Raw genomic sequence first — 27,591 nt, forward strand, 5'->3', positions numbered from 1 at the left:
CAATTAATTGGCATCACCTTTCAGTAGCCCTTTTCAGTACATTGCTGGGGACTCTCACTGCCGATGAGAAACAGGATTATTCTAAAGCTGAGTGGGAGCTATGGGGAAGAGTTTAGTTAATTACTTAACAAAACAAGTGGTTGATCTTTATGTTCTTGATCAATGAGTCTCTGGGGTTTAATAACAGCAGTAACATACTATCCCATTTCCCCAGATTGAGCCCAAACGATGTATAAACTTTTTGTAATGTAATTACCACCCATAAATCACTTCATTTCTGAAATATGGTAGCTTCTGATCGGATGAGATTGCTTTTAACAATCTCCTTAGTGTAAGAAGGAAAGAAGAAAAATCTTACCTCTAATGGAAAGGCAGGTAAGGAAGGAAGGTGATGTCATTACATGTTCCTGGCTGAGAAAGAAACAATGTCATCAAGTGTTTGCAAAGCACTTTTATGTACACAATTAAATTTAATCCTCACAGCTCTGTGTTTTGGTAGCAGTGGGTTTACAGGAATTGTTCTAGAAAAAGTCCCAAAGCATAAATCTAAATGGGACATTGACCTGTTTTGAATAGATTAAAAAACGTTAATATGCAACGTATCAAAATTTTCTTAACAATGTTTTGATTAAATAGTTATAATTATTGACAGGTAAACTTATATTGAAATTGGTAATTGCAACATTACCCTATCTGCTGCTAATTTGAAGCTATATATTTGTCTGTATTGAATTTCACTGCATGCCTCCTGTTCTCTCCTGAAACTGAATAACGAGATTAAGCATCTCTCAATAATGAGAGCAGACACTATATTGACTGGTTTTTAACAGCTCAGCTCTATCTTGATTTTTTAAAATATAACTCAGAGTCTCTAAACAGTTCTGTCTGCATTTTAATATCTAACACCAGAAACTATATTATAAGGCAACTGAGAATACTGGTAGCGTGAGAGATGAAATTGAGGCCACCCTACAGGACCCTCAAATCTTTATTTGAAAAGGCAATTTTGCAGGGCCAGAGAGATGGTTAAGTGACAGCCACTTGATGCAAACCTGGGGACAGTTATACTAGAATTCTAGTTCCAAGTACTTAGAATGAATGCATAAAATCAGTCCTCTGGGTTTTCAAATTCTTGGTTGTAGGGCGAATATCTATGACTCCAGAGACATAGGCAGCAGTCATTCCTTAATTCATTTGCACAGTCCACAGTTATTTATTAAATGGCTGTGCCATTCCAGTCACTGTGCTAGTCACTGGACATACGGAAGTGAACAAAGCAGTTATGGTCTTTGCTTCACAGGAAATACAGCAGGAAGGAGAAGGCAGTCCCACGTCATGTCATTCTGCTTATAAGCAAACTTGAATCCAGATGGAGCTGTAGGTTTCTTTCTGTCTTTTTTCTTTTCTTTTCTTTTTTCTGTCTTCCCTTTCCTTTCTTGTTCCTTTCATTTGCTCCTCCTTCTCTCTTCCTGTCTATCTCTTATCCATGGGGTTCTGACTATTATTCTCAATTTAGTCAAGATTTGATGTCACTCGGTTTGTTAGCTAATGGTAATTTGAGAATGTGAGATAACGAAGTCCTGGTTACCAATCACGTTTCTATCTGGCTCACATTCCTTTCTTGATGGGTTTAGGCTTCCTGGTGGTATTAAACCCCAGGAAGAATGTTAGTACCTTTTGCTAGTGCCAGTTTCCTTTTCTTAATTTATTTATCAAGAAAAGCCAAGATCTATTTCACTGAATAACCACCATCTGTTGAACTCCCACTATGTGCCAGGTACTTTCTGTAGATAATCTCCAACTTCTCACAGGAAACTTCTGAGGCAGCATTGTTATCCTCTTTCTATAGATGAAGAAATTGCAGCTGAATGAGTTTTGGAAACTTACCTAAGGTCACAGGACTTCTATGTGAAAGACCTGGGATTTGAACTCACAACCATGAGAGTATAAAGCTCTTGTTGCCCTTACCAGTTCCTACTGCTTCTAGAACCTTCCTCTTTAAGTGCCCTTGGGTCCACAGCTTGATATTTACTTGAACTCTTCTTGTTTATTTCAAATAAGAATATAGAAAGCTGGTGCTTCTCCTTTTCCCGTGCCTACAGGACTGAGTTAACCACCTTTTTGTATCAATTGTCAGCTGGTGGTTTTGATTTTGGTTTAATCCTACAAAGAACCATAGCTTTGAGCTGATTCCAGTTATGGCACAAAGTCTGGCCATGTTTTTCAACCTATAAAGAAAATAAAAAGGATTTCCTCTCTTTCCAGGATACTGAGGGAGGTGACCCCATCATTAAAGTGTACTAGGAACACGGGTTTCTGTAGATTCTATTTTCACATAGGATAAGCAGTCACCTTTTGCAGGTAGAAAAAAACGAGGTACAAAGGCATAACCAAATTAATTTTGCATCTCTCTGCAGTTAGAGATTAGTTGCAAGTCCGATAAAGATTGCTTTTCTGTGATTATCATCTGAAGATGCCATTTGTAACAAAAAGTTTGTATTAGTTGTTTTGATGCCTTTTAAGTTTTACCATCATTTAACATTTCTTAGAAGGTGGTCATAGGTCTTTATACATAAATATCACTGGCTGCACATTTTTTTTTAAAGGAACATTATTTGCTTACGACAAAATAAAGCTTTCTAACTTGACTTTGAAGTCTGCTAAGTAGAAAACTGGATTTGTAGCAGAATAAAAGCTTTTAACTCTTAATATGTTGTTTTAGTTGCTTTTATTCCAGTTTGCAATAACTTCCTGTAAGATCTAGTAGGTAAGGTTTTTTAGGAGTTAGAATTAATTGCAGGGTTCTGAGACACAATGCTCATTTGCTTCAAGGTTTGTCTGGAAGCTCAAGGTTATATGCCTGAAACTGCTCATAGTCACAATGACTAACAATAATGACTCAAAATGTGCATGCTGGAAGGAATCTACTCAAAAAGCTGCACACACTTTCAGTGTACTTGAAATATATAAAGTATTCATTTATTCATAATTTCAACAATAATTTATTGAATGCTTATTATGTACTAGGTACCAGGATAGATAGCGATAATACTAGGATAGATAGAGATGACACAGAAGAGAACAAGACAGTCATGATTTTTGCCTTTGTGGAGCTTACAGTGCAGTGAAGAAAGCAGACAAATTATAAAGTAAAATTAGCCCTGGCCAGTGTTTCTCAGTGGTTAGAGCATTGGCCCACACACCGAATGGTCTTGGGTTTGATTTCGGGTCAAAGGCATGTACCTGAATTGCAGGTTCAATTTCCTGTCCTGGTCAGGGTCTTCGCAGGAGGCAATCAGTGGATGTGACACATCTATGTTCCTTTCTCTTTTCCTTTCTCTCTCCCTCTCTCTCCCCTCCCCCACTCCCCTCACTTTCCCTCCCTCCCTCTCTCCTTCCTTCCCTCCTTTCCACTCTCTTTAAAAATCAATGGAAAAATATCCTTGGGCGAAGATTAATAAAACAAAACAAAAAGTAAAATGACAAAATAATATAGAATTATAAATTATAATAAGAGTTCTGAAGGAAAAGTATAGAATTCTGAGGAAGGGGGTCATAGGGTGACCAGGAAGGCTTAAATGATACTGTGCAGAAGTATCATTTAAGCTGAATCCTGTAGGTTGACTAAGGCTTGGCCAATGAGAAGTGGGTAGAACATTGAAAGCAGAGGGAGCAGTGCTGAAAGGGGACTAGCATTGCAAATGCAAAGCACTGAAAGAGGTCAATATGATGTAGTGGGTTGGGGGATGGAAAATGATTTTCGAATGAGGCATAGGGTCTTATAGATTTTAGATTTTTTTTCCCAAGCACATTGGGAAGTTGTTAAACAGAGACTGATATAATCTGATTGACATTTTAAGAAAATCATTCTGTCTGCTAAGTGGATTTGAATAATAGTTTGAGGATCAAGAATAGAAACAGAGAGATCAGTTGCAAGTCTATGGTAGTAATCCAGGTGAGAGATGGCAGTAGGCCAGAGTGATAATGAACACAATAGAAACAGCGGGTGAACTCTGGAAACATTTGGAAGTAGAATCAATCCATTGGCAATGGATTGGAAACAGAGAGAATGAACTATAAATAATAATTTTCACATATTTGGCTTTATCAATTTTTGATGGATGGAGATGTTATTTTACTGAGATGGGGAAAGACTGGTAGAAGAGTGAATTGAGCAAATAATGAAGAACTTCAGTTTTATTTTGGGTTTATTATAGTCACTCTATCAGATGAAGGCTGTTACTTTCTATTTCCAGATTGCTATCTTTTTTGAAACTCTGGTATGATGAATTTATGAACTGCTTTTTCTGCATCTACTGAGATGATCATAGAGTTCATCTCCTTAATTTTATTAATGAAGCAGACTGCATTGAATGATTTTTGAATGTTAAACCAAGTTGGCTTTTTTTTTCCCCCCTTGGCTGTGATGTATGATCTTTTGAATACATTGCTGGTTTGGTTTTGTTAGAATTTGTTTAGAATTAAAAAAAAATTAATGTCATAAGCAAGATGGCTTCCAGTGTTTCTTTCTTTTAATGTCCTTGTCCAGCTTTGGCATAAATGTATTTTAGTTTTGCTAGGTTATGTGTGTGTGTTTTATGGAATATATTTAATTCATCTAAAATTTCAAATATATTGCATGTAGATTTTTAAAACAATGTTTTTATTTCAATGTTTGTAGGACATATAGTGACATTATTGTCTTTTTCATTCCTGACATTATTTATGCCTTTTTTTAAAGAAGTTTATCACTATAATAGTCTTTTCAACAAACCTGTTTTCTTTAATGATCCCTCTATTATGTCTGTTTTCTTTTTCATTAATGTATATTCTTATCTTTATTATTTCCTCCTCCTTTTTCATTTCTCTCTCTCTCTCTCTCTCTCTCTCTCTCTCTCTCTCTCTCTAACCAAACCAAAGCCTGGGGAGTTAATGAAGGTTCCTTTCCTTGGCAGGCCCTAAAATCTCATTTATGTCCCCTTGCCTTATATATTTGTTAAAAGCTCTGCTAAGTTTCTCTGCCTCCAGAGCATCTCTACATGAAGTGGAATATTTCCCTAGGGAAAAAGTGGTCCCCAAAGCTAGACTCATCTCCCTGCATTTCCTCTTTTTCTGAGTCTTGGCCTCATGATGATTCCTGGCCACGTTACTTCTCTGATGCCCTCAGATTTAGAACTGTTTCCCCAGCTCTCTTAGTTGTTCTCCATGTGAAAATTGGTCTGATTTATCTAGTTCACCATCACCAGAAGTGACTCCCTCTGAATAGGTCACTGTCTGTCATTCTTGATTGAAAGCTATGCAAGAAGTCCCAGACCTCTTTTTGATCAAGACTTCAGTTTTTATTTTGTCAAATGTGAGGAGCTTTTGAGATATCCAGGGTAAGATAATACAAAAGCTATTGGATAAGCAAATATAGAATGCATTCACCAAGGAGAGAGTCTAGAGAAAGAAGAAAAGGAAGTAGGAATGCACTTTTAGGAACTCCAGCATTCAGAAGTTAGCTTGAGGAGGAGGTTCAAGTGAAATACTGGGAAGAGGTTGTCAGAGGGGTAAGAGAAAACCCATGAGAGCATAGTGTCATAGAAACAGAAAAAAAAAAGAGGATTTAACAAAGCAGAGAATGATCAAATATGATTTATCTGATGAAAAGTCTGACAAAATAAGGCTTAAAAAGTATCTGAGTACTTGAGCCTTACACGTACCAGAGACACTTGATAGATGACCGTGCCTGTGAAGTCATGTGGGTGGACAGCCTCCAGGAGAGTGATTCAGGCCTGTGGGAGGCCTGCCCAGCAGCAGTCACCTGGTAGCTTTCAATCTCTAATCTGATAATGAGCTCTCTGCTATCTCAACATGAAAGACTGATTGGAAACCTGGGCTCTGTCCTTTTGGCAAATAACTTGGGCAATACCTGTCAAGAGCAAAGAAGGATGACAGTGTTCCTACTTCTGCCTAATACTTTGCAGATCTTCAGGGAGCAAACCTGTAGTTTTGTCATAAACCTGGACACAGCTGCACCTCCTGAGGTGAGCTTTCATCGCTCACCACAGCACAACTCCCTCTAATGCTGCATGTCTCACCAGGACCAGGAGGCAGAGGAAATCCTGATCTCTCATCCCAGAGATGGATGCTTTTGCACAGCAAGCCTTTTCTACTTGAGCTCTCAGTGTAGCTTTCTTTAGTGTTTGGTCCAGAGGAAAATTTAGGCTAAAGGAAAACCTGTTATTATTTCTATTTGCTAATATTTCAGAAAAGTCCGTTGGTAGAGATTGAAAATAGTGGCAGCTATACACAGTGTAAACCTCATTATGGTCTCCTTATTTTCCTAATAAACATTAAAGATGGGTTGCTTTCTGTGGAAGCACTTGGCAATGTGTTTGTATATTTATGGTGAGTGTGACCACAAGACACACTAATGGTATCTAGACCACAGTGAAAAGGGCATCTGTGTAGCAAGGAAAACCCCTCAGCCCATTACCCTTGTGGGGTAACATATAGGCCCTCACTCTAGGCCTATTGACTTGGAATCATGTGCAAAATGAATTTAGCTATTTCTTTACTTTATCTGATTCACATCTGATGAGGCAAGCAGAGCTTGTGAGTCTCAAAGAGAGAGCGCTTCAGAGAGAAAAAAACTGCTTTGGGAAAAAGCTGTTTGCACACAGTTTAAGGCTCCATTAAATGTAGCCTTTAATCAATACAATACTAGCCAAGCTGTCTAACCCTACTCATTTGGCAGACCTTGATGGTTAAGGAAAAGGATCTACTCATATGTGATATTATCTCTATGAGTGAGATGAGCTAATTTGTCGAGTGAGTGGTGAAATAACACAACCTGAAAAGGTTTAATTCTGTGTAATTGAGTCACTTAGTTTTTCTGATTTTGATTCCTAAATGTAACATGGGATTAGCAGAGTACTTGTCCTGCCTACATCACAAGGTTGTGAAGATCAAACAGGATAATGTGTGGGAAGCTGTAGATAAAAATAGGACTTTGTTTGCTGCAATGTAATCACCTCCTTTTCAGAAATCATGACAGGTTTTACCTCCTGTCAATCACTGAGTGTTGGGAAGGCTGTTTGTGGTATCACAACACTGCCCCAGCTGCCCAGTGCTACCACAAAACGTTAGGAGACTTTAAAAAGACGAGTATAATCACTGAGGAAAATAGCCAAAGACCTATGCTGAAAAGGTCGTAGACAATACACTGTGATTGATTATTTTATCAGCCCATAAAAAAAAGTACATTTTAGTTGGCTGGTGATGGCTATAATAGATAACTCTGCCAGCACCAAAGCCATGAAGCTTAGGGGACAGAGATCAGGAAAAGGCTGGTGTATTAGGGTTCTTCAAAGAAAACCAATAGGATATATCCATATATCCACATATACATATATATGCATCCATATATAGATTTATTTATTTATTATAGGGACTAGCTTACATGATTATGGACGCCAAGAGGTTCCTATGATCTGCCATATGCAAGCTGGAGAATCAGGAAAGCTGATAGTGGACTTCAGTCTGAGTCCAAAGGCCTGAGAATGGGGGGAGCCAATGGTGTAAGTCCTGGTTAAAGGCCAAAAGCCCAAGAACCAGGAGCACCAATGTCCAAGGGCAGGAGAAGATGGATGCTTCAGCTTAACCAGAGAGCAAATTTACCCTTCCTCTGTCCTATTGTTCTATTCCTCTGTCCTATTCCTCTGTTCTTTTGTTCTATTCAGGTCTTCAGTAGATTGGATAAGGCCTACCTACATTGGTGAAGGCAATCCACTTTACTCAGTCTACCTATTCAAATGCTACTATCTTCTGGAAACACTCTCACAGGCACACCCAGAAACCATGTTTTACTGGCTATCTGGGCATCCCTTAGCCCAGTCAAGTTGTCACATAAAATTAACCATCACAGTTGGAGAAGTGATATGGGGGGAGAGAGAAAAATAAAGAGCAGATCGTTTGGAGAGAATAGCATACAGCGGCAGCAGTGATTAAAAGTAATAATGAGGGCAGTAATAAGAAGCCCTGAATCAGTGAAGAAAGAAAGTGTGGAGCTTTTAGATTTGGAAAGGCTCAGAGATCATTCAGTCCCCGGATGGCAAATCCACAGGTCATGTGGGGCAAATTTCCCATCTTGCATCCATAGTAAACGTTGCTGATCTGTTGTTGCACTCTTTTTACCCAGTCAAGGCATCTGAGGGGCAGGGCAGAATGATCCTAAAGCTGAATAACTTGCTCTGTGGGAATGTAAAGTCTCACTTAGAATTTGTTGGGACAGTGTGGAAAGGGATGGATATAAATCATTAAATTATCTAATTCTTACCTGATGAGACGAGCAGAGCCAGTAGGTCAGGCTCAGAGATGCGGGGATCTGGTCCACAGAGAATGGTCAAGACGGTGCTCTAGGTTACTGCCACAAATCAGAATAGTCACAAGAGATGAAATCTATTTGCTAACCAGAATTTTGTTTAATCTCTTCATATGACAACCAAGAAACTGTGGCATAAGGATATGAAATAACTTACTCAAGTTCACATAAATAGTCAACCAGGACTAAAATACAAGTTTTTATTTCCCTAATTGGAAACTCAAAACCCATCTCAGTTCAGAGCTATTTTTTTAAAAAAATATATTTTTTGTTGATTTTAGAAAGGAGGGGAGAGGGAGAGAGAGATAGAAACATCAATGATGAGAGAGAATCATCGATTGGCTGCCTCCTGCACGCTCCCCACTGGGCATCGAGCCCGCAACCCAGGCATGTGCCCCTGACTAGAATCGAACCCGGGACCCTTCAGTTTGCAGGCTGATGCTCTATCCACTGAGCCAAACTGGCTAGGGCTCAGTTTGGAGCTATTTGATTGAAGATTGATTGATTCCTGAAATGGTTGAGCAAAGTAGAGACAGGAATATTTTAAGATATTAGGGCTTACATCAATAGACTTTGAGCTAAAGTTTTGAAGGTTCGTTTATTGATTTATTTGGGTTGCTTGTAGCAAAGTACCATGGACTGGGTGACTTAAACAGAGAAATTTATTGTCTCACAGTTCTGGAAGTTAGCGATTAAATCTGAGATTAAGATTGGTAAATTTGGTTTCTTCTGAGGGCTATGAGAGAGATTCTGTTTCATGCCTCTTGTCTTAGCTTTTGGTAGTTTGCTATCAATTTTTGTTGTTTCTTGGCTTGTAGACACATCACCCCAATCTCTGCCTTTATGTTCAAGTGGCATTCTTCCTGTGTGCAAGTGTCTCTCTCTAAATCCAAATTTCCCTTTTTATAAGGACACAGTTATACTGAATTAGGGACCACCCTAATGACTTCATTTTAACTTGATCATCTGCTAAGACTCTATTTAAAAATACAATCACATTCTGAAGTTCTAGAAGTTAGGACTTCAACAGAAAAATTTGGGGGACACTATTTAACCCATAATGGTGAGTTTTCCCTAAGTGTCAGGTGTCTGGCTGAGGGAGTCAGCTTGAATTTAGATTAACAGCTTTCTTAATGAAGTCATGTTTAACATTAGGGTTGATTCTTCAAGAAATTGAAAATAATAGACCAGATGAGTTCATAAATAGCTATGAATTCTGTTTATTATATAATGAGGATTTTCAAGGCATATATTACGGTGGTTAAGAGGGAGAAGAAATGGCTAAGTGGAGTTGATACTCTTTAGTGACTCCTGTGAAATCTCAGAGTGAGGTTATGCTATTCTGCTGCTAGTTAGAGAAATGGATCAAGAACAACCACAGCTTAAGCAGGACAAGGCTACTCTCTATATAAAAATTTTAAAGATTAAAATATATATAGGAGATGTCAGGAAACCACATGTTCTATGACAGAGGCGTGTTAAATGGGCAAAGCTCTCTGCTGCCCGAGAGTCCAACCACTCAAGAAAAGTTAGTGAAATTTGCCTTGGTATTGAGCCTGCAACCTGGGCATATGCCCTACTGGGAATTAAGCTGCGACCTCCTGGTTCATGGGTTGATGCTTAACCACTGAACAACACCAGCCAGGCTAAATACTAATCTTAAAAGAAGGTCTAAATCATACTAATTAACATTTAGGTATGTATGACTAATAAGGGTGTACAGTGGGTTCTGTCCTGAACAATTTGAAAGTGACTGTAATGGCCTTAAATTAGAGGACTGAGGCACTAAGGCTAGAAATATGGGGACATCCGGTTCTAAATGGCACCTCTTTTATTACCTAATCGGCCCTTAAATTAAATTAAAATGCATTCATGCTCATTTATCCCCGACAACTGTCAGTGATCTAGGAATTTGCTGGTTATGTTAGCAATTTTTCTTTAATTCTAGGAAGATGCAAACGCAGTTATGAAGATATAAACCTAAACTTGTATGCCAGGCTTAACTCACCCACATTTGTGCTGACAGTCTTTTCTGACTTATCAGAGATTGACAGCACAGGACTTTCTCTCAGGCCTTACCACAGCCCCCTCTCTTTAGCTGTTTTGGAAGTATAATATTCAGTGCTGTTTGTTCCTTGGCAATCAGAAAGGAACTGCTCTTCCCACCATGGTCTCCTTGATGGTGCCAAATAGTGCAAAATCACTTTAAGAGAAAGGCTTCCCCTACTTCTTTAAAGCATGAAATTCACCAGCCTTCCCTTTCCCTCACCTGTGCTCAACCCACTTCAATCTTTTGTCCAATTCAGTCAAAGAGAAAAGCTATAGATAGCTTGGTATTGGTTAGGTATAAGCATAGGTGTAGATGTAGGAATAGATGTGGGTGTAGGTATAGGTAGAGTTGTAGGTGTAGTTGTAGGTATAGTAGTATGTGTAGTTTTAGGATGAAGGGCCTGGGAAAGTCTGTGGGAGGTGAGGATGGCCTAGACTGAATATTTCTTGGATCCAGACTTAACTCCCTGCTGTCTCTCAGTGGCTCTGGAACAAGGCTTGGTCAGTCACAGCCAGTAGGTGTCAGCTGCCATGGGGGTCTGCCTGGCAGAGAGCCAATACTCTCACCCCTCAGGACAGTTCACAATGCCCTCCAAGAGGAACAGGCCGGATTCTTCCCAGAGATTAACACACAAACAAAACCCTTGCTCTTTCTCTCTCATTCCCAACAATTGACCTAACACTTTTATAGGACATATTAACAAGTGGTGAATACAGGCCACAGATCCAGCAGATAAATAATTCAGAGAGAAATACATTCCAGAAAACTGATTTGATGTGATTGGAGAGTTCTTTGATAAATATAACATGTTTCCAAACACTCATTACATTATATTGTTATCACAGAAGGCAATTTATCCTGATTATTTTCCAAGAAAAGAATGGCTGGGAGAACTGAAAGTTCTGGGGAAACCAACCCCACAGTTACATTTAAATAGTTTTTCTGTAGCAAATGCCTTCTTAAGTTAATTGCCGGCTCACTGAGTTTCTTTGGCCTTGGGTTGGGGGAGGAGGGGCGAGCATTATGTGCTTTGAGACTTCACTCTTGCGGAGAATGAAGGGTGCAGATTCCAGACTGTGTTCTCAGCAGACACCCCCAAGGCACCATAGCCCTGTTTGGCTGGGTGAATTCTGATTGATGGCTTTGACTGCCTGCCCACCCACACTCTTTATTTCCTTTAGTTTATAATTATGTTTATTTGATGTACATAAAAAATTCACACACACCCAAATAAAAAATAAAACAACCCCAAACTAAAACTTAAAAGAGTACCAAAAACCCTAAAAAGTAGTCTCCTTTCACCTTGTACAGTTTCCTATAGGCAGCCACTTAGCAGTTTCTTATGTGCCTTCCCAAAGATCACTAAGTAAATATTAATATATTTGTATTTCTCTCTCTCTTTCACATATATAATCATACTATATATGTGGTGCTATACCTGATTTTTCATTAAACAATATGTCTTGATCATTGTTCTCTCTCTCTCTCATCAGCCAAATTATTTTTAATGGCTGCATAGTATTTTTTCTTCCAAATCTACCATCATTTATTTAGTCAGTTCTCTATTGATGTTTGGGTTGCTTTGTCTTTGGCTGAAGTAATTTCTAAGGTGGAGGCGGGGAGTGTGTGCAGCGACTCTGGGTTTTGTTTGGATGGTAGGTACCTCCTAGGCAGCTGGACCAGTTGAGGGGCATTTGTGGAGACTGGGTGGGAAAGGAAAGGAGTTACATCAGAGGACAGATGTCCAGTGAGGGACTGGGTGAAGTCTTGCTTCATGGGATGTGATTTCATTCTCTCCTCCACCTTGCCAGGAAAACCTCAGCAAAATGGCATTGCTGGCAAATGCCTATGGCATTCATTCACACAGTCAGCAAATAGTATTGCGTTTCGTCCTTGTGCGAGGCACTGTTCTAGGTGTTGTCACCCCAGCACAGCAGTGAATAAAACGAAGTCTACACTATCATGGTATTTACATTTAGTGGAGGGAAATAAAGTGGAAAGCAAATGAATATACAACTTTTCTAAAGACCAATAAAGCAAGGCAGGGCAGGAGAGCAATAGAGGGTGTTGGAACTGTCTTTCCGGGAGGCAATGCTGTGTGCTGCCTCAGGCAAGGTGGGTTCTGGGTGGGCACTAAGGCTGCTGGCAGAAGCACTGCATCTGGGTTGCCTGGGATGCCAGTGGCTTCTGACACTCTCCCATGCCCATTCCCACAGGCTCCTGTCCCCAGCTGGGCATTGCCAGCAGATGCTGCCTCTGTAGCCAGGAATGGAGGGCCATTTCCTTGGAAGGCATGAGGTGGAATTTGTGGGGGATGGAGAGAGGAAAAGGGACAGAGACCTAGAATAAGGGGATGGCAGACTAGAAAAAAGTGTGGATATTCTACCATCAGATTAATTCAACATCACTGAATTTTCGAAGGGCTTCTCATCATTCACTGTTTAGCAGGGGGCATGGAAAATTATTAAACGTGAGCTGAAATGAAAACGCCATACTTTGTAAAACATGCAAGGTTACCTACTATGGTGACTGCTCCCAGAGTTTTAATGTGTCTGCTGCACGGCTAATTAATTTGCTCTGAGCTTCATTGGAATTCCTATTTGAGATGATTGTCTTGGTAACTGAATGCACCACAGAGAGCAAGAACATCAAAAATGTCATTTGGGGCTGCTGTAGCAATCTGAGCCTGTCTCCAGGCTTCCTCAGCCAACATCAGTGAGGACTGTCTGTGTCCCTGACTAGTTCCTGTTAGACTTGGAGGGGGCACAGGATTTCCCAGAGGTTGTATAGTCCATTGTGTTATGTGTTGTGGTTTAGTGCCTCTACTGCAGCCTGATGCCAGCGCCGTGTCAGAGACACCCACCCTCTGGCGGTCAGTGCACGTCAAACTCCCACCCTTGGGAACAATTTGCATATTAGCATTTTATTATATAGGATGTGTTTGAAAAGCATCTGGTCCATCATACACTATCATTAAATAGAATGTTTTCTTCTTATTATTCTCCTCCACATCATCATCATCATTTCCCCCCCTTTCTGCCTGTGTGTCTAATTTGTGTGTTGGGATTTGAGCCACTGTGTTCAAATTGGGAAAACTATAATGGGCAGGATTGGCACAACTAAAACTGTCTTCTAAGGCCTCAAGGAAATAAGAGATTAGGTGACTTGAGCGTAGTTGGTCCAGGCTTTGCTGCTGTGATGTAGGTTGGGCCAATCCCTTCATTTCTCTGGCCTCCACCCTCCTCTTTGGTTGGATATAGAGAAATTAATGATCTCTTAGGTCCTGTCCCACTCCAAGGGGAGCGGTGTCTAAAGAACTACACCTAGGTAAGTTAGGGTATATTTGGCAGCAAGTCGCAAAGTAACCAATTGACAGTGCTTAAACAAATGGCATGGATTTGAAAGAGTTCTAAACACATTTTAGCAAGCCAAATCCAGCAACGTGTAAAAATGATTACATATTACAACTAAGCTGGAGCAGTTTTCTATTTGCATCCTCTGAATGCAGCTCATTCAATGATCTACTTAACTTTGTTTCCTCCTCAACAACACTGAACGTTTCTCAAGAACATTGGTGGTATCTTCTATATCTTTTCACCTCCCAGAGTTTCTAGCTCCGTATATTGCTAAATATCTCCCAACAACAGCTTAAATGAAAATATCTGAATGAATGCAAAATCCTGGGTAATCATCACAATACCCAGCACTTTACCACTAGGTATGTCTTAGGTCTATCAACAAGTTATAAATTAGTAGATTTTTGAGATTTTAGTCTAATGGTTTGCACATATAATTCCTCAGGAGCTCTTAACACATCACAATAATACTATTAAACAGTAATTAACTTTGTGAATAAAAGAGAAGTCACAAACATTATTTATTACTTTGCCAGTCTTAATAAAGACCTAATGTGCTAATAGCTTCTCTTGAAACAGCTGCCATCAGTTAAGTAAAAACATTGTTATGTTGCAATCACAAATATCAACAGAGGACTGGTTTTCTGATTGCTGACAGGCACTAACTGGTTTATGGGTACCCATTCCAGTAGCTTTCTGTTGTATTGTGTTATTTTATGGCTCTCTATTAAACACAGTGCAATGTTATAGCTGAACAGCACTTTAAGAGCATCACACTCATTCAATATTTTTAAAACTGTGTCTCAATATCTCTTAGGGGCTCCTGGAAATCTCTTAAGGGACTTTCTGGGTGTTGTAAGCTCAGGGACAGTGTATGCGCAATTCTGTGGGCAAAGCAGGACATTTGACACGGCTATCTTGATACAAGAGTCATCTTGGCGCAACCATTTGGGTGCAGGTATTGTGTCATGGCTTGGCTGCACAAAATGATCCTGTAAAATCATAAAACCACTACTTCTAATAACCAATAATGTATACAGTAACTGCCCTTGATCCTTATTCTACCCCAACCCCTCCTGCTATGGTGATTTTCATTTTCTATTTTATTCTCTTATCTATTGTTTGAATTTTATGCACATTTATTACTTTTACTCAGAAAAAAATATTAAAGACATTTTTTAGAAGTCTTATTAAACCAGGATAGGTTCTTAGGAGCATCAAGCTTATCTCCCCAAACCAGCATTACATAGGAATATTATGAAATGAAAATGTATATTACCAAAAGTTCTGAGAGAACGGCTAGAAATGTAATTGGCAATTTCCTGTGCAGTCTGGAGCTGAGAGTATAGGGTTGAATATCTTTATACAAAGTGTCTTGAAGTCTGATGACTGAAGGAGAGAATTTGAGACCTGGACCAGCCAAGGGGTAAGTAAATTCTTAGGGAATTCCTGAGCCTCATGCTGTCTCTGAACCTCATGTACCCTCACCATACCCTTCAACGTGACCTCACCCCTTTTCTCTACTCTGGAATGACATTGCCAGTATGGGGAAGACATAGTGTGGGCATACTGGGTTTTCAAATTACTTGCTATTAGCTTCATGTGGCTGCTGTAACAAATTACCACATACTTGGCAGCTTAAAACAGCAGAAAATTATTCTTTCACGGTTTTGATGGCCATAAATCAAGGTGTCGGCAGGGCGGCGCTTCCTCTGAAATCTCTAGGGAAGAATCTTTCCTCGTCTCGTCCAGATTCTGGTGGACCCAGTGTTTCTTTGGCGTGTGGCTGCAGAACTCTAATCATGACCTCTGTTTTCATATGGTCTTTTCCTCTGTGTCAGTGTCTTCTCTTCTTATAAGGATACTTGTCATGGAATTTAGGGCCTTCAAAAGGGGAGGATAGACAAAGGGGCTGGGAAGTATGACCCAGAAGAGGATAAGATCATCTCTTTATCTCAAAGTCCTTAATTATATCTGAAAAGACACCCCCCCTTTTTTTTCCAAATAAGAAAACATTCAATCTTTTGCCATATTCACAAGTTCTGGGGATTAGGATGTAGACATACCATTTTGAAGTGTCTATTCAACCCACTACATTTGGAAATTTAAAAAGGGAAATTTAAGTGAAATAAATAAATAAAGAGGAACATTGGTAATTTTTTAAAAATTGAAAGTTTAATTGATTGCATTTTCTCCTGAGTCAAAATGTTCCTTGGTCAAAAACATCTGCCAGTATGAAAATGTCACTTAGCTGATTCTGGAGCGCATGCCTATGTCAGCCAGAGCCTCTTACTTCCTTTTGGCTGTTCTGTGGGAGCTTTGGCTAGAGTAAAACTTACACAGCTAAACGTAAGTTTGGAAACTCCTATTTATTATCAAATAGCTTCCTTTTTCTCTGAGGGAACACAGACCCAGCAATGGAAAAGAACACTGCTTTTGAGTCTAACAGCTACCCACTTCGTGCACTCTTCACCGATGATCACTTCTGGGACTGTGGTGGCATCACCTAATGTCATTGCTCTTTAGTTTCTTCATTTATAAACATGAAAATAATATTTCTGCCTCTACCTTGTCAGAATTGTTATGTATATAAAAATGCCCTAAAATAGGTATAAAGTTCTATTTATGATATTATGATGATTTTTCAACATATATCTGAAATTGCTCCTGAAATGTGTTTATGCCTTTACATTAAAAGTAAACAGGAAAAACAGGTAATTATGAACTCTGAGGTAGAAGGAACTGACTTTATTATAATCTGCAGCTACCTAGAGAGCTATTGAGAACACACACATGGATTATAATTTAAATGTTCAGAAAGGGATGAATGAATAATAAGACCAGTTTAGAGCAGAGTTGGCAAATTCATAAGCTTAGAGTCCGGGCAGTAACATACAAAAATAAAGCAGGGTAAGATTAAGAAAAACAGCAACAGGCATGGAATGGAAAATGGTAACTGAGTAATATTGAGATGCAAAGATAGGGAGTAGTGTGGATTGTACTGAATGGGGCCTGGGGAGCAGTATGTACTTCAGCCTAAAGGAAACCCCTGCTCTTCAGTTGCCTGTTGCTGGAGGTTGCCATTAGCTATAAGCCCAGCAGGCTAGATCTTCCAAGGAAGAAATCTGGATTTTTACATGAAATATTCTTGTATCTATAGGTAGTTAGGCTAGCCAATACTGTGCTAACAGATAGCCCCGAAAGCCCCGTGTCTTAGCAACAGTTTATTTCTCTCTCATGTGAAGTCCTCCGGGAGTCTCCAGGGAAGCTTTCCTCCAGGCATCAACCCAGGAACCTAGGCTCCTCCATCTCAACACCAGGTTTCCATGTTCCCAGAGGCCAAGTGTTATGGGTTGAATTGTATTCACCAAAAAAGATATGTTGGTGGTTTAACCCCCAGTTAAGCTACTAGAAGTGAGGAGAGAGGCCTGGAGCAAGTCCTTCCCTCACTCCTTCAGAGGGAGCATGGCCATGTCAACACCTTAACCTCCAGCTTCTGGCCTACAGATCTGTGAGACAATAATTTCGGCTGTTTAAGCCATTCAGTTTGTGGTACTTCGTTATAGCAGCCCTAGGAACCTAATACACTGAGAAACAGAAAGGTTAGAAAACACACATGGGAGCTTTTCCCTGCCTCGGCCGCAAAGACACATGTCATTTCTGCTCACAGTCTGTTGACCAGAAGCAGTCGTGTGGCCCCCTGGTTACTCAGGGGCTGGAAGTATGACCCAGAAGAGGACAGGCGGGTATTGGTGAGTGCTAGTAATATCTACTTTCTTCTCCTGACTTTTGAGCATGTAATACAGTTCGAAAGAAATGAACACAAGACTGAGCGAGCATTCACCGAGTGAGCCAAGCAATCCCTCCTTTGGTCTAGGCCTGTGGTCGGCAAACCGGCTCGTGAGCCACATGCGGCTCTTGGCCCCTTGAGTGTGGCTCTTCCACAAAATACTATGGCCTGGGTGAGTCTATTCTGAAGAAGTGGCGTTAGAAGAAGTTTAAGTTTAAAAATTTGGCTCTCAAAAGAAATTTCAATTGTTGTACTGTTGATATTTGGCTCTGTTGACTAATGAGTTTGCCGACCACTGGTCTAGGCTCACTGGTGGGTTCCAGACTAGGACCTGTCCTGAGGACAAGCCCACAGGCAGTGCTGGCCTGTTCATGGGGTAAGATTTATGATTCTGAGAGAATGTGAATTTTGGTCATGGGCAGGGGTGAGCGCAGTTGGTCCATAGAGCCGTTGGTATCAAATGGAGGCCTGAACTTGGGGAAAGGATTCCAGAAAACTTGAGACTTAGTGCAGCGTGGGGGTCTTGAAAAGGGGAGGATGCACAGACCACCAGCCACTAGCAGGTTTTAGCTGGAGCTGTATTTTTTTCCTCATATCCTATGTACCCCCATTCTCGTTTTCTTCCCCATTCTCCTGAGGAACCAGACCAGTCTACTTAGTTCATTTGAATTAGAGGTGAAGTTGGTGTTTGGAGATGACCCTGGGAAGCTCCCCAACATTCATGCCATTATTTCTGAAAACATACATTCTTGCCGAAACCGGTTTGGCTCAGTGGATAGAGCGTCGGCCTGCGGACTCAAGGGTCCCGGGTTCGATTCCGGTCAAGGGCATGTACCTTGGTTGCGGGCACATCCCCATTGGGGGGTGTGCAGGAGGCAGCTGATCGATGTTTCTCTCTCATCGATGTTTCTAACTCTCTATCCCTCTCTCTTCCTCTCTGTAAAAAAAAAAAAATCAATAAAAACATATTAAAAAAAAAAAAAGAAAATCAATGAAAACATACATTCTAAATTTCAAACAGCTTAGGAAAATAATTTTTTTAAAAACAGCTCATAGGTGAATTTGGAACTGTGTATGTGTGTGTGCATGTACAAATTTACAATCTTGATTTATATTAAACCTAGCAATAGCATTTTAAAATTATTTGTGTGCAATATACTTTACTCATGTGCATATAATTTAAAAATAATATATCTAGATGCTTTCAACTGAATTTCTCTCAGACTATATATCATATTAACTTGGCTTATGGATTGTGCTAAAATTTATTCTTAAAGAACATGCTTGGTTGGTTTCACTGAGCCAGATTTTTTGAATATTCTAAAAAGCAAAAGAAAGAAATGAGACAAATTGTACTGTTCATGTACTGTGGCACAAGCTAGAGAAATATAATTGGGCTTCAGGCCAAATTCTGAAGGCAATTGGAGCTGCTTATGTCAACTGGGCATAATTATTCCTTAGCTCCTGTTGACAGAAAGAAAAATTGGTTGTGATCCACTTCTCGATGCTGGGGATTCAGAAAGAATATTTGGGCTCCAGATCACGGCAGATGGGTGTGTGTAGAAGCCACTGATTTATCATTTGCAGGGAGCAGGGAATCCTCCAGTTTGAAGGAGTCCTTGTGAATTAGTTGCCTTGAGCAATCAGTTCTATGGCTGAAGGCAGCACCATGCACTCAGTAAATGTTCGTGGAATGAATAATGAATCTTACCCAGAGATCTTCCCTGCAAGAGTATCTGCCTTTTCTTTTCACCTGACCACTGCCTGGTCCATTCTTCAGTGACCATGGGAAGGTACAAGGTCTGCACTGAACAGGCTAAGGCCTCACCCCCAGATTTATTTATTCAACAAGTATTTATTGAACCTACGAGACACTTGGGACTGTGTTAAGTTCCAGATGTCTAGCTCAGTGGTCGGCAAACTGCGGCTCGCGAGCCACACACGGCTCTTTGGCCCCTTGAGTGTGGCTCTTCCACGGCCTGGGTGAGTCTATTTTGAAGAAGTGGCGTTAGAAGAAGTTTAAGTTTAAAAAATTTGGCTCTCAAAAGAAATTTCAATCGTTGTACTGTTGATATTTGGCTCTGTTGACTAATAAGTTTGCCAACCACTGGTCTAGCTAATGACAGCCCAACCCGAAGAAATGTGTTTGTCTTGAAAAAGAGGGAGCTGTCTGAGCAGGCAGAGGCCTCCAGTGAAGCAGAGTTGTGACAGGAAGCCAGGGTGGGGAGTTAAGAGCCCAGCATGCTGACTTTCTTTTTTGACTTCAGGAACCTAATCTGTCGCTGTAACAGATCCTATGCCATTCCTTCCCCCTGGACCCTGGACTGTATCCCCCTGTTTTCTTGGAAGCCTTATGCCATCAGTTTTCTACAGTGGGTTATATTTTCAGTCTACCATTTACTGGCACACCTTCTCAGCATATAAATGTGTTATAAGTATTTTACCTGAGCAAAACCAAGGCCTTAACTGACTTTTAAATCCCCCTTTAGTTTCTATTATTTTCTTGTTATTTCCTTCATACAAACAGATTTTTGAAAGAGTTAGTTTACTGACCCCTTTCTTATGTCCCCTTGTCAGATATCCCCGCCCCAGAGTGGCTCCTGCCTCTCATGCTATGCTAGAACTGTCCCGATGGTTGTGATACATGCATGTTTAATCTATTTTGCAATGCATATTGTTAATGTTTTGGTGGCATTTAACCCTCCTGACCAGGCTTTTCCTGAAACCCTCTGCTTCCCTGGCTTTTGTGGCCTCAAATGCTCTTGATTTCTCAATAATCTTCCTGGTTCTTTTTCTCAAGGCATCCTCACAAGCAATTCTTATTCCACTCACTCTTTAAATGTTTTTGTTTTGTTTTTTTCCCTCTAAGGTTTGGATTTTGGCCACCTCTTCTTTTCACTCTACTTACTTTCCTTGGGTGATTTCATTTACTCTCATGTCCTTAGCCAGCCCCTGTCCATGCTGACAATTCCCAAATCTATATTTCCAGCCTAGATGTCTTGCTTGAGCCAGACCACATACCTATTATCTGTTTAATTTATTCATTGATATGTCCCCCAGGAACTGAAAACCAATGAAAAAGTGAACTTTTCACCTTTTGTCTACATACTATTTTTCCTCCACCTCAGTGCATGGTATGATAATTCTCTACTCAGTTGCCTAAGTCATACCACAATTAACCAGCTACCATGTCTCATCAATCCTACCAACATTTTATTTTTCAGATTCTTCCCCTTTTCTTTGTCCCTACTCCCACTAACTCAGTGCAGGCCTCGTCATTTTTTTGCTGCTGTAACTTTTACCTTTCTGCCACCACAGTTGCCCACTGTTAGGGACTGAATTGTATCCAATACATATGTTGAAGCCCTACCCTCTGATGTGACTGTTTTAGAGATAGAACCTTTAAATAAGTAACTAAGGTTCAATGAGGTTGTAAGGGTGGGTGATAATCTAATATGACATGTCTTCATAAGAAGATGGAGACAGTAGAGATCACACAGTGCAGAGAAAACATCAAGTGAGGACACAGCAAGAAGGTGGCCATCTGCAGGCCAAGGAGAGAGGTCCTCAGTACAAACCAGACCTGCAGCCACCTTGATTTTGGACTTCCAACCACCAGAACTGTAAAAAAATAAATTCTTTTAAGCTGTCCTGTCTCTGGTACTTTGTTATGGCCGCCTTCAAGACTACTATACCCCCTTGGATAGAATTTTTCAAAAATAAATTTGATCACATCACTGTCCTGCTTAAACTTCTTTGTGTAGCTGGTCCCTCTACATTTGACCCTACCTCTCACTCAGTACACTGGCTTTGCTAAATGACAGGATGTACCAAGCTCTCTCTGTACCTTTGCAAATGTTCTTTCCTTGGCTGTGTCGTTCTTCCTTGTCCAGACTACCCCCTTCCCTCATAATTTCTGTTTGCTTTTTGTGGCCTGACCCTTGCCTTCCTAGTCTGCAGGGTGCTGTTCCAGAGCTTCCATAGACCTAAACTGTCCCCTTCTCCAGACTGAACTCTTGAAGGATAGGTCTGAGGTCTTATTTATTTTTCTATTTTCAGCATTTGTGTGATACTTGGATTATAGTAGGTATTCAAAAATTATTTTGGATGAATGAACAAACAGTAAAATCCTTTATTCTCAGGGATACAAAAGAAAATTTGACAAATCACCATGATACCATGGTCTGGCAGTAGCCTCTTTTGGGATCCACTTTACATTATGATTTATTGGACCTACTCAAGCTGGTGGCCCAAAGACCAAGAATAACATTATCATTATTGTCACCATTGTTATAACAATAGCACTTTTCATTTATTTAGCCAGTACTATATGCATAAAGTATGCCATGAGCTATTAAAGTGTTCTGAGCCCAATTTCAGTGTGTGTGTGTGTGTGTGTGTGTGTGTGTGTGTATGTCCCACACCACTAAAAATTCTTCAATACCAGCTGGGTGTCCTTCAATTCAACTTAATTCTGACACTATCTGCGTGGAGATAGCATTGGATTCCACAAGTTAAGGACCGAGTCCCGCAAAAACAGCCCCACTGTACTTCAGATACCAATTGCAAGTATGATAGTTCCCCTTATCTGTGGGGGATACATTCCAAGACCCTCGGTGGATGCCTGAAATCACAAATAGTAACTAACTATATGTGTTTGTTACATGCCATTGGGTCAGCTCTGACACCTGGGGACCCCATGAATGACGGATGTCTGCAGTTTGCTGTTCTCAGCAGCCCTGCTCCGTTTCTGTGGACTCATGTTTATGGCATCTCTTATGAAGTCAATCCATCTTGCATTTGGTCTTCCTCTTTTCCTGCTGCTTTCTATTTTCCCCCAGTTTTGTTTTCTTTTCCAAAGAACCCTGCCTTCTCCAGATGTGCCCAAAGTAGGACTGCTTTGGTTTTGTCACCTTTGCTTTTAGCAATGTTTTGGGCTTACTTTGCTCTAGGACCCACTTGTGCATCTGTCTGATGGTACCCATTGAGCTCTTCTCTAACAACATATTTTAAATGAATCAATATTTTTCTATCAACCTTCTTCACTGTCCAACTTTTGCATCTGTACAAGAGTATGGCTGATCTTAGCCTTGGTCTCTAATGACACAGCTTTGCTCTTGATGATTTTTTCTAATTCTTCCATTGCTGCCCTTCCAAGTCTCAGCCTTCTCTTGATTTTTTGGCTGTAGTATCCATTTGACTTGATGACAGAACCGGGGTAAGCAAAATCTTTAGCAATTTTAATGTCTGCATTATTTATGTTAAAGTTGTGTGTTACTTCTGTAGTCATGATTTTTGTCTTCTTGCTATTCAAATGCAGTCCTGCTTTGGCCTTTTAGTTTTTCATTTTCATCAGAAGTCATTTCAAATCATTGGTACTTTCTGCCAATAAGATGGTGTCATCTGAATACCTGAAGTTGTTGATATTTCTCCCACTAATTTTCTCTCCTTCCTCTGAGTCTAGCCCAGTTTTTTGTATAGTATGTCCTGTGTACAGATTAAACAAATATGGAGATAAAATGCACCCTTGTCTGGCGCCTTTGCCTATAGGAAATCATTCTGTCCATCCATATTCTGTCCTGGCAGAGGATTCCTGTCCACAGTACAGGTTTTGCATTAGAACATTCAAGGGCTCAGCACTCCCATTTCTCTCAGAGCAACCTCTAGCTTTTCATGATCGACAGAGTCAAAGGCTTTCCTGTAGTTTATAAAACACAGACTGACCTTTTTGAAATTCTTTGGAGCTTCTTTATCCAGCAACTGCTCACATTAGATCTCGAGTGCCTCTTCCTTTTCTGAATTCAGCTGGAACATCTGGCATTTCTTTCTCCATATAAGGTAGAAGCTTTAGCTGCATCACCTTGAGTGTTGCTTTACTTGTGTGGGAAATTAGAGCAGTGGTTCTATAGTTACTGCACTCCTTGGCATCTCCTTTCTTGAAGATTGGGATGGGTATTAATGTTTCCAGGCTGTAGAACATTGTTTTTTGTTTTTGTTTTTTAGAAAAGAAATACACTTTTATTATAGAAAACATGTTAAATCAAAACAAATTTTAGGTGAACTGGGAGTGGGGAAGAGAGAGAGAGAAACATCAATGTGAGAGAGACAAATGGATTGGTTGCTTCCCCCACACACTGACAAATGGATTGGTTGCCTCCCACACACACCAGGGGGGTGGATCAAACCTGCAACCCTTGACCTGGAATCGAACCTGCAACCCTTCTGTGCACAGGCTGATGCTCTAACCAGTGAGCAACACCTGCCAGGACGGTAAGCTGCTTTTTTAAAAAATTACTTTATTGATTAAGGTATCACATATTTGTCATCAACCCCCCCCCCCATTTCCATCCCGAACCCCCCCACACACGCATGCCCGCATCCCCCTGTTGTCCGTGATCACTGGTTAGGCTCATATGCAAGCACACAAGTCCTTTGGTTGATCTATCTCCCTTGTCCCCACCCTCCCCTACCTTCCCTCTGAGGTCTGACAGTCTGATCGATTCTGTTCTTGTTCTTTAGTCTATGTTGTTCATCTTTTCCCCTAGATGAGTGAGCTCATGTGATACTAGGAATACACTTATAGGAACCGAAAATGAGACAAGCAATAATGGTTATGCTGAGAGGCAAATGAATCAGTCTATAGTGAGTTTCTTTCTGGGCCAACAGTTCTTTTGAGTCCCGATTTCTATGTCCAACAGTTGCTTATGTGTACATAACAGCAATGATATTTCAGTTCTGGATGGTGGACATATGGTGGTAATGCAGGTCCGACCCTCTCTGGTTTGGTCCTGGGCAATCTGCAGTGACGCACATCTGCTGACTGCTAGTATGGCAAGGCATGGTCAGCGTCTTCCATCCCTGGACTGTTTCTCTTCTGACTTCATGGCTGGAGCACTCCTGTCAATTCCTCCCTGTTGCAGGAATCCACATGGTCTCGGAGTTGTTTTCTGAAAATATACAAACATATTCTTGACCAAAAGTTAATAAAGGAATATTTTCTATAAATTTGACTTGCGATCCTTTTTCATTTTTTTGCCCAAACGATTTTCCTTTGGCTTGTTTTGACACCATGTATGTTTTACCTGGGTGTCTTGCTGTTAGCATTACAAATGAAAGTTAATTTCCTAAAGTAAAAATTTTCTAGATGTAATTTATTTTCAGGATATTTTTCCTTACATGATATTCTTCTACTATCCCCCCTTTTTTGGTTTAAATATTGGGAGGCTTTTGGAAATTAGAACATTGATTTGTTTTTCATATTTGTTGACATATTCTTGTTATGATTATGACAGATTCTGTCTCCGTGGCTTGAACTAATTATATTGGTATCCCATCTACCTCTGATGATTTATTTCTTCCCAGTACTTTCAGGGCAGCTTTTGCTTCACTTTCTAGAATTACAGGATTTCTAGAAATTTTCTTCAAAGGTATCTGTCATGCTTTTGTCTCTTCTGTATAGATTTTTCAATATACTGTTTCTACCTCCCCTTTATTTTCTCCAGATTAGTTAATTGGCTTCCTTGTTGGTTGTTCAGCATTCCTATTCTAGTTTTAAATAACAGTTCTCTTTATCTGTATGTGATAGTCTTTGAAAAGGGTTAGTTAGTCTTTCTAACCCTGCTTTCGTTACCTTCTACTTTTGCCTCTCATCTGTCTTTAATAACTTTTAATGTTTCTCCTTTCATCCACTCAATTTTTCTCTCCTTTTAACTTCTGACATTGTCTTTTTGCACTTTTTCCTAATGATATTTCTAGTTTTAGCCCACAGTTGTGGTCTCAGTCAATTAAGTTTAACATTGCAAATATTTTTATGTGAACTTTAAATCCATCAGGAATGTCATTTACACTATATGTTGACACTATGATCCTTTTAGAGTTCTTCTAGCTTTACTCTATTGTTTGATATAAGCAGTTAGTGGTCAGCACCACAGTTTGCTCCTGGTTTTGTTTTGCCAGAGAGAATACAGCTTCTCCATCTTCTGCTTCCAATTACATAGTCTATTTGATGTCTATATTGGCCATGTGGTGATGTCCATGGATTTGGTTGTTTGAAGCATGTATTTGTGGTGAACAAATTGTTGGCTTCACAGAAATCCATGAGCTGATCACCTGCTTTGTTTCTGACCTCTAGTTCAAATTTTCCAATGTCATTTGATTCTGCTTTATTTCCTGCTTCTGCTTTTCAGTCACCTGTAATTATCACCATGTCTTGTTTTGGTGTGTGATTAATTTTTCCATGGATATTTGTATAAAAGCTTTCAATTTCATTTCTTCAACCTTTGCAGTTGGAGCATAGACTGAATGATGATTATGTTAATCGGTTTTCCTAGAAGTCTGACTGATATTCCATCAGACCTTGCATCATAGCCCCTAAATGTCTGTGCTACATCTTGCCTCAGTATTAATGGCATTCTGTTTCTATCAAACTCGATATGTACTGTGTTTTTCCTATACATACATATTCTTACAGCTCTCTTAGGCATACCCAAATTGCCAGAATCACTACTCTTGTGCTTTGGGGTCATTATTAAGTAAAATAAGGGTTACTTGAGCATAAGCACAATGATACTGCAACAGTAGATGTGACAACTGAAATGGCCACTAAGTGCCTAGCGGCGAGTAGTGTATGCAGTGTGAATACACAGGACAAAGGGATAGTTCACATCCTGGGTGGGGCAAAGCAGGATGGTGTGAGGTTTCATCGCACCACTCAGAATAATTTGCAATTTAAAGCTTACAAATTGCTTATTTCTGAAATTTTTATATTTAATATTTTTTAACCACAGTTGACCCCAAGTAACTGAAAATGCAGAAAGGAAAATAGAGGACAAGAGGGGGCTGTAATAAATCCCACTTGTAGGAGGGCAAGGATTCTGTCCAATTTGGCTGTAAATTGGAGTTTGCAATGTCGCCCCCCCCCCCGCCCCCCGCCCCGCTTCCTTGGGTTTGATTGATTTGTTAGAGTGGCTCACAGAACTCAGGGAAACATTTACTTACATTAACCAGTTCATTAAAGGATCTGAAAGGACACAGATGAACAGCCGGATGAAGATATGCACTGGGAGAAATACACAGGGTCTGGGAGAGTCCTGAGCTTCTAGCCCTGTGGAGTTGAGGTGTGTTACCCTTCCGGTATGTGGATGTGTTCACCCACCTGTAAGTTCACCTAAACTTGTGCTATTTGGATTTTATAGAGGCTTCCTCACTAGGCATGACCAATTATTACTCCATTTCCAGCCCCTCTTCATTTTGAGAGAAGTCGGGAGCAGGGCTGAAAATCAGCTTCTAATTATGAGTTGGTCTTTCCTGAGCCACCTAGGAGCCCAGCCAGAGTTGCCTCATTAGAACAAAACATGTGTGTAGTTCTCTCATCACTGAGGAATTTACAAAGTTTCAGGAGCTCTGTGCCAGGAACCGGGGATAGAGACCAATATATATTTTTCTATTATCTCACAGTTAAAGAGAAAACATATTATTTCATCCTCACAACCACTCTATGAAGTAACATCTACACAGAAAAGAAACCGAGGCTTCGGGAAGTTAAACAACTCATCCCAGGTTGTAAGTGGTGAAGTTGGAACACAAGCTCAGCTAATATTCTATTTGCCCCCTATATTTTCTAGACTTTTTGCTATTGCTTATATGGGAATATGTGACTCTTTCCTGCCTAAGAGCCATGAGCAGAATTGACCTGTACAAATTCTGGCTGGGCTGAAGCATGATTCTCTAGCATCTATTTCCCTCCCGAGGAAAGCCCTGAAGGCCCACCTGGAAGTAGCAGAGTGTGCATCAGCCTGGGACCCTGCCTGCCTAGGAGGAGCAGAACCTGGCTGGCCTGTAATGGATGTGTAGTGAGAGTGAGCAATAAAATCTGTCATTTTATAGTGACTGAGATTTTGAGGATATTTGTCACAAAAGCACATTCAATTTTTTCTTGACTGTTAAGAACTTTATCTCCCCCGACAGGGAGAGTCCTGGGGTCCATTATAGCAGTCCCATCTCCTATATAAAGAGAATGTACAAAAGGAGA

This window comes from Eptesicus fuscus, chromosome 5 (assembly GCF_027574615.1).
Source record: "Eptesicus fuscus isolate TK198812 chromosome 5, DD_ASM_mEF_20220401, whole genome shotgun sequence".
NCBI classification, from domain to species: Eukaryota; Metazoa; Chordata; class Mammalia; order Chiroptera; family Vespertilionidae; genus Eptesicus; species Eptesicus fuscus.